Source organism: Alosa sapidissima, chromosome 24 (assembly GCF_018492685.1).
Source record: "Alosa sapidissima isolate fAloSap1 chromosome 24, fAloSap1.pri, whole genome shotgun sequence".
Classification (NCBI taxonomy): Eukaryota; Metazoa; Chordata; class Actinopteri; order Clupeiformes; family Clupeidae; genus Alosa; species Alosa sapidissima.
In genome coordinates, this window is record NC_055980.1 from 18,817,013 (window position 1) to 18,824,512 (window position 7,500).

Genomic DNA, 7,500 nt, shown 5'->3' on the forward strand with positions numbered 1-7,500 from the left:
TCCATGCGGTGGAGTTTAAAGGCCCTCTGATGTCAGAAAAACAGAAACAGAGAGATGAGGATGGAGGGCAAGAGAAAGGGGGGTAGAGAAGGTGAGAAGGGACAGATAAAAGTCTCTATAATGCTAACAGAGAGATCACTATCCCCTCCGGCAAACACCGGCCTTATCTGGCAATCCGCCTGTGTGTGTGTGTGTGTGTGTGTGTGTGTGTGTGTGTGTGTGTGTGTGTGTGTGTGTTTTGACGGGGTGTGAATGAAAGACGGTGGTGAAGACAGCAGAGGTTGTGATGTGTCACACGTAAGTCTGTTTCACACAGACAAACACACACACACACACACACACACACACACACACACACACACACATACACACACACACACACACACACACACACACACACACACACACACACACACGCACACGCACACACACACAATGTTTGCCTTGAGATCAGACACATCTGTAAAAGCTGGGGTGAATCGGCATTAGCACCTCAGGGGAAAGTGAGACAAACAAGTAGACACAGATAAGACAAGGATACATGAGAGAAGAGGAGATGAGAGAAGAGGAGATGAGATGAGATGATCGAGAGGAGAGGTGAGGAGGAGAGGAGAAGAGAAGAGAAGAGAAGAGAAGAGAAGAGAGATTAGAACTCACAGAGAGACATAGAAGGCTCGGAGACACCAAACTACTTATTCCCTCGTCAAGACATGAGAGAGGATAGAAAGAGAAGATCCACAGGAAAAAAGGGTGGTGCATCCTGTGTGTGTGTGTGTGTGTGTGTGTGTGTGTGTATCTGTATGTGTGTGTGTGTGTGTGTGTGTTTGTGTGTGTGTGTGAGTGTGTGTGTGTGTCTGTGTGTGTGTGTGTGTGTGTGTGTGTGTGTGTGTGTGTGTGGGCTGCAGGTGTCACTGGAGCTCCAACCCATCCCTCAGTGTGTCCTCCTGTCTGACAGGGAAGGAGAGGGGAAAGTGGGCGTGTCAGCAAAACTTCTATGATAATGAGGGTAAACAAGAGGCCAATGATGAATGACCTCTCCACTTCACCAACACACACACACACACACACACACACACACACTGGATGTGCCCCCCCGTCCCCGTCCCCGGCCCTTCAGATCAATACACACCATTGTCTGTGTAAGTGTGTGTGTGTGTGTGTGTATGTATGTTTGTGTGTGTATGCGTGTGTGTGTGCTTTTGTGTGTCTGGTAGCCAGTTGGTATAGACCTCTAACACTAGAGGTGACATCCCAAACGACCTCAATCAATCATGGCCTGACACACTTTGACTTCCTTGGTTTCCCATGGCAACCTCTAGCCACTGCTGATGTGTCCATGTGAGGTTTCCACACAACAGATGACATCATCATCACCTTCACCTCTCCAGCAGGAGTGTGTGTGTGTGTGTGTGTGTGTGTGTGTGTGTGTATGTGTGTGTGTGTGTGTGTGTGTGTGTGTGTGTGTGAGAGTGTGTGTGTGTGGGGGGGGGGGGGTGTGTGTGTGTGTGAGTGTGTGTGTGTGAGTACTGTACATGTGTGTGTGTGTGTGAGTACTGTACATGTGTGTGTGTGTGTGTGTGTGTGTGTGTGTGTGAGTGTGTGTGTGTGTGTGTGTGAGTACTGTATATGTGTGTGAGTGTGTGTGTGTGTGTGTGTGTGAGTACTGTATATATGTGTGTGTGTGTGTGTGTGTGTGTGTGTGTGTGTGTGTGTGTGTGTGTCTGTGTGTGTCTGTGTGTGTGTGTGTGTGTGTGTGTGTGTGTGTGTGTGTCACCCCCTCTTTTCCTCATTCCTAATCTTTTATCTATTTCTCATTTTATTTTGTTATTCTTTTCCTCTTCCATTTCTTTTAGAACTCATTCTTTCTTCCACAATTGTAATATGTTTCTCTCTCTCCCTCTCTCTCTCTCTCTCTCTCTCTCAGTGTCATGTGTGTGTGTGTGTATGCGTGTGTGTGTGTGCCTGCGTATGTGAGAGAGAGAGAGGTCTGCAGGGAGCAGTGATTAGACAGGATCAGCTTCGTTAAGTGCTTGACCCTAACAGGCCTCCCACCAGCCCGCCTCCATGGGGATCGATGACCACCCACCCGCTCCTCTCCTCTCATCTCATCTCCTCTCCTCTCCTTTCCTCTCCTCTCCTCTCCACTCTTCACCTCTCCTCCTGCATCTCCTCCACGGGCTGTCCTTGGAGCAAGTGCACAGAGAGAGATGAGAGAGAGAGAGAGAGATGTGAGGGGGAGGAAGTGAAGGAGTGTCACTGTCCAGGCTTAAGTGAGATAGATGAGTGCAGGGCCTGGGCCTTAATGTAACACGCCTACGTATGTCACCTCTCAGGTTTCCCTTCAGGAGGAACGAGAGAACGTGAAGAGGGATAGAGAGATAGAGAGAGTGGAGAAAGAGAGGCAAAAGGAGTGAGAGAAAGTCTAGTTCACTGTGCTGAAGGGGACCATTACTACAAAGATCATGGTGAAGAGCGAGATGGGCAGAGAGTGTGTGTGTGTGTGTGTGTGTGTGTGTGTGTGTGTGTGTGTGTGTGTGTGTGTGTGTGACTGTGTGTGTGTGTGTGTGTGTGTGTGTGTGTGTGTGTGACTGTGTGTGTGTGTGTGTGTGTGTGTGTGTGTGTATGTGTGTGTGTGTGTGTGTGTGTGTGTGTGTGTGTGTGTTCTGAAAAAACAGAAAGACAGTTCCTTATCTGGTAGACACCTGCTAGGCCCCTTCAGTCCCACTCAGCTATGGTATACGTCAATAATATCTGTACATTAGGTCCTTGTCACTCATGCCCTATTATTAACAATACAATATGGTACTGTGTCAAGTAAGACGCTCCATCCCATCCCTGCATGTGATCAGAAAGAACTTAGACAATCACAACAGGAAGAAAAAAGAAACAGACATTACAGTAATAACAATGTATGAGCCAGTCAGACTAGGTTTCTCAGAGGATGCAGAGAAAAGGTTCACACACACACACACACACACACACACACACACATACACATACACATACACAGACACACACTCACACACACATACACAGATGTATGCACTCTGGAGAAAAGCCCATTTAATCACCTGTGGACACGCTTCTCAAAGACTCGTTTCTGAGCCATTGTCCACTCACGCTCCGCCCTGTCGCCATCACTCCGCCATTCGGAGTCAAACGGGCCCCTCTACTCGACCGTCGCACTTGTCCGTTAATTCAATCCCTTTCCTCGTTAATTTCCACTCGCACGATTTCACGCCACCTCTGAACAAATTAACACAAGTTCAATCTAATAATATTCCCTTTTCTCATGAAGAACAGGCAGGACTGTGCCATGTGTGAGGTTGCTAAGTGCTTTGCTAGACTGCAGCTGAAGGTCAGAAAGCTCTTTAGAATTGGATTTCAGACTTAGCTACCCTACTCTATATGTTAATATGTCATATAGCATATGATGATATATCATAATATGCCCTGATATTTTTTAGAATTGGTAATATTAGTGTTAAAGGGACACCAGGTCATATAACACCATAAAGGCTCATACAGCCATGTGGTATGACCCGAGGCATTCATGATGAGCATGACTGAGTTTAAAACGTGATACATCTCTGGGTGAGCTTAGCAAAGTAAACAACTGGAGGATGACTGAAAAAAAAAGTGTGTAAACAAACTGAAAAAATAAACACAAATAACACATATAAACAAAACATGGCAGTGCTTTAAAGGGACACCAGGCAAGCCTGATGCTTTTTCTCTACAAAACTCCCCCTCGCTCGGTCTGAAGCTCTTTTCCTTTTCTTCCGTCTTCCGTCAAGGGTTTTCGCTGCTTCTTTGCCGGCTCTGCCATTATACACACGTTTGCAACAATCTCTAGCGTTTCGTTAGCCTGCCTCTGTGCTGTAAACTGATCCTGCTTCGGTCGGCGGGTAGGATACACCGAACTTGCAAGTGGGATATTCTTCCTACAGGCAGTAGGGGCGGGCGAGAGAGCCTTCATTCGCCCCGTAATGAGTCATTTAACCATATACCGACTTACGAAGATGATTAATTAACACGAAAACGTTGCCTGGTGTCCCTTTAAAAGAGGTAAAAGTGCAAGTAACACTTTAGTAGTAGTAGTATAGTAGTAGTAGTAGTAGTAGTGGTAGTAGCAGTAGTGGTAGTAGTAGTAGTAGTAGTAGTAGTAGTAGCAGTAGTAGTAGTAGTAGTAGTAGTAGTAGTAGTAGTAGCAGCAGTAGTAGTTGTAGCATTAGTAGTAGTGATAGTAGTAGTGGTAGTAGCAGCAGCAGTAGTAGTAGCGGTAGTAGTAGTATAGTTGTAGTAGTAGTAGTAGTAGTAGTAGTAGACCTTAGTAGTAGAAGATGGTAGATATGTAGATTTGTACTGCATGGTGTGTTGACAAAATATTAGTTGGTTCTGTATGACGCCCAATCACCATCTCTCACAGGTTTGACCGAGATCTAACAAGACCTCAGGTTCATCCAAAGAGTTTGTATTACGCTTATTTATGGACAGACATCTTTAGATGATGGGTTTAAGATATATTTCAATTTACACATTGCTCATAGACAGACTCAGATTTGTGTTACTAAGCTCCACAAGGGATGGACGAAGGTCACCTCTCATTTGAGTGGTCTATAATGATCCTCCATATGTAAAGGACTATCTGGGTCTTAATAATCTTTGTGTTAGCATTTCCTGTCCTCACATGTTACCGTGACATCAGGGTTTTATTGTGGTGAGTGCTGTGCTTGTTTGGCCCTGAACTGACACTACACACACACACACACATACACACACATACACACACACACACACACACACACACACACACAAACACACACACACACACTATACACACACAGACACACACACACACACACACACACAAACACAGAAACAGGCCTGTTAATGGGTTTTGGCTGAACATTGAAAAGAATGACAAATTCTCAGAGTTTCTGTCCTCTTTCCCACTCAATGGCCCTCCAGTTTGTGTGTGTGTGTGTGTGTGTGTGTGTGTTTCTATTATGTTCGCGTGAGGACTGCATGTCAAGTATTGTGTCCAGATGAATGAGAAAGCTTCTTTGAGTTCAGTAAGTATGCTCTGAGGAGTATATGTGTCTGTGTGTGTGTGTGTGTGTGTGTGTGTGTGTGTGTGTGTGTCTGTAGGAATATGAAAATGGAAAAACGACTGAAGAAACAGACAGAATGAAACATATTCACAGGGTGCTAGAGAGAAGAGGCAAAGCGAATCGAAGAGCAAAAGAAAAAGATGCAGCCAAATACAGAATATGATAGAGGGAGTGAGAGAGGACTGGATGGAAAGAGGATGTGTGAGGAAGAAGAAGAGGAAGGATTTCTGTCACGGAAAAGAGGAGGATGGAGAGAGTGAAAGAGAGAAGGAGAGAGAGAGAAAGAGAGAGGGATAGAGAGATAGAGAGGGAGAAAGCAGGGCTGAGAGGTAGAGAGCTGGAGCCAGTAGATGTATTATCCACTATTGATTTCCAATGCCATAAAAACCCTGCAGAGGACAGAGCAGCCCCACAGTATTTATGAGGAGACCACTGCACATGGCTCACCCGCAGAAGAACGAGGGAGAGAGAGAGAGAGGGAGAGAGAGAGAGGGGGGGGGGAGGGAGAGAGAGGGAGAGAGAGGGGGGGGGGAGGTGGCAGAAAGGAAGGGGAAAAACAATTCATTTCCACTAATCCAGTACCGCTGCCATGAAGAAGAAGACTAGTTAACATTACCAGCATTGCCAAATAGACAAATTGCTTCTGTGCGTCTTGCTTCACTGTATAGACCCTTTCAACAATAAAAACAAAAACAATGCTTGAACATTCTATTTGGGCCCCAATCTACTTCCTCTGCATTAAGATAACATATGGAATGTTAAAAAGGAAACCTTGTGGGGCCAACTATGATGCTGATAATGGAACTCTCTTGAAAGGGTCTTCAATGATCAAGCATTCACGCATATTTTACTTTAGTATAAGTATAGTATAAGTATACTCTTTTGATCCTGTGAGGGAAATTTGGTCTCTGCATTTATCCCAATCCGTGAAACACACTCAGCACACAGTGAACACACAGTGAGGTGAAACACACACTAATCCCGGCGCAGTGAGCTGCCTGCAACAACAGCGGCGCTCGGGGAGCAGTGAGGGGTTAGGTGCCTTGCTCAAGGGCACTTCAGCCATGCCTACTGGTCGGGGTTTCGAACTGGCAACCCTCCGGTTACAAGTCCGAAGCACTAACCAGTAGGCCACGGCTGCCCCCGTGTATTGAGCACCACTGGCTGGGCTCTACTCTATGAAGGCGTACTAAGCTGAGCTATTATTTCCAAAGTCAACCGTCAAGCACCTCCTCTGGGAGGTCTAGTCTGCAGTGACCAGGTCGTAAGCTGTCTGCCGTAGCTGATATTACCCGAGCCTGACTATGCACGAGGTGAAGACCGGCGCTGAGGCCAAGACGGATCCCCCTCGCCGCTCACTGCCCGTGATGGAAGTCAGATGTTCAAGCTCTGTTCGGCCCCTAGGGAGGAAGAGGAGCGCGCTGTAAGTGAGAAGCCCGTTTTAGAGCCACTGTTGAAGGGAGAGTGGGAGGTGGAGTGTGGGGGTGGGGGTGGAGGGGTTCAATGGGACTGGAGGTTTCTTCTGTCGGCTAACGGACTTGACAGGGCCTTGATGTGGCCGCTGGCTGATGGGTGCGATTGGTGGTGGTAGAGGCAGCAGAGGCAGCAGCAGCAGCACGGGCTGGAGTTAATATGGCTGCAGGCAGCAGGCCAGGCTCAAGCAGACGCTCTCTCTCTCTCTCTCTCTCTCTCTCACTCTCTCCTTCCCTCCTTTTCTTTCTCTCTCTACTACAGAGAGAGAGAGAGAGGGAAGGAGAGAGTGAAAGAATAATAGAGAGGCTGACAGAGAGATAGAGAATGAAAGAGAGAAGAGGACACAAAGTAGACAGATGGAAGAGATAGTGTGACGGGGCTGAGGAGCAGAAGTGAGAGGAAGATAGAGAGAGGAGAGGAGAGGAGAGGAGCAGAAGTGAGAGGAGAGGAGAGGAGAGGAGAGAAGAGGAAGTAAAAGAAACAGAGAGAGAGAGTGCGGAGAAGAGAGGAAGGCAGCAAGGGACAGGCTGACAGAAAGAGAGGGAGAGAGAGAGGGAGAAAGAGAAGAGAAGGACCAAGGAAGTAAAAGAAAGGAGAGGAAGTAACAGAAACAGAGAGAGAGAGCGGAGGAGAGAGGAAGACAGCAAGGTACAGGCTAACAGAAATAGAAGGAGAGAGAGAGAGAGAGAGAGAGAGAGAGGAAGAGAAGAGAGGGATCAACCCTCTCCCTCATCATCGGTCCCCCATCTCCGACTGTCACGCGTCTTCCTCTGGCGGCCGCGTCTTCATAAAGGCTAATTAACGGGGATCGGACATCAAGTGTTCGGCCACGACAACATCAATCAATCACTGTCGCCGCTGCTCGCCAACCCACTGGTCTTGCTCTCCCTCCGCACGACCCCCCTGCCTGCAC

At 47.3% G+C, this 7,500-nt stretch overlaps 1 protein-coding gene across 1 annotated transcript in view; it reads left to right on the forward strand.

Moving 5' to 3' along the window:
- Nucleotides 1–7,500, forward strand: part of LOC121700734 (protein sidekick-2-like) — a 169,936-nt gene that overhangs the window by 61,810 nt on the left and 100,626 nt on the right.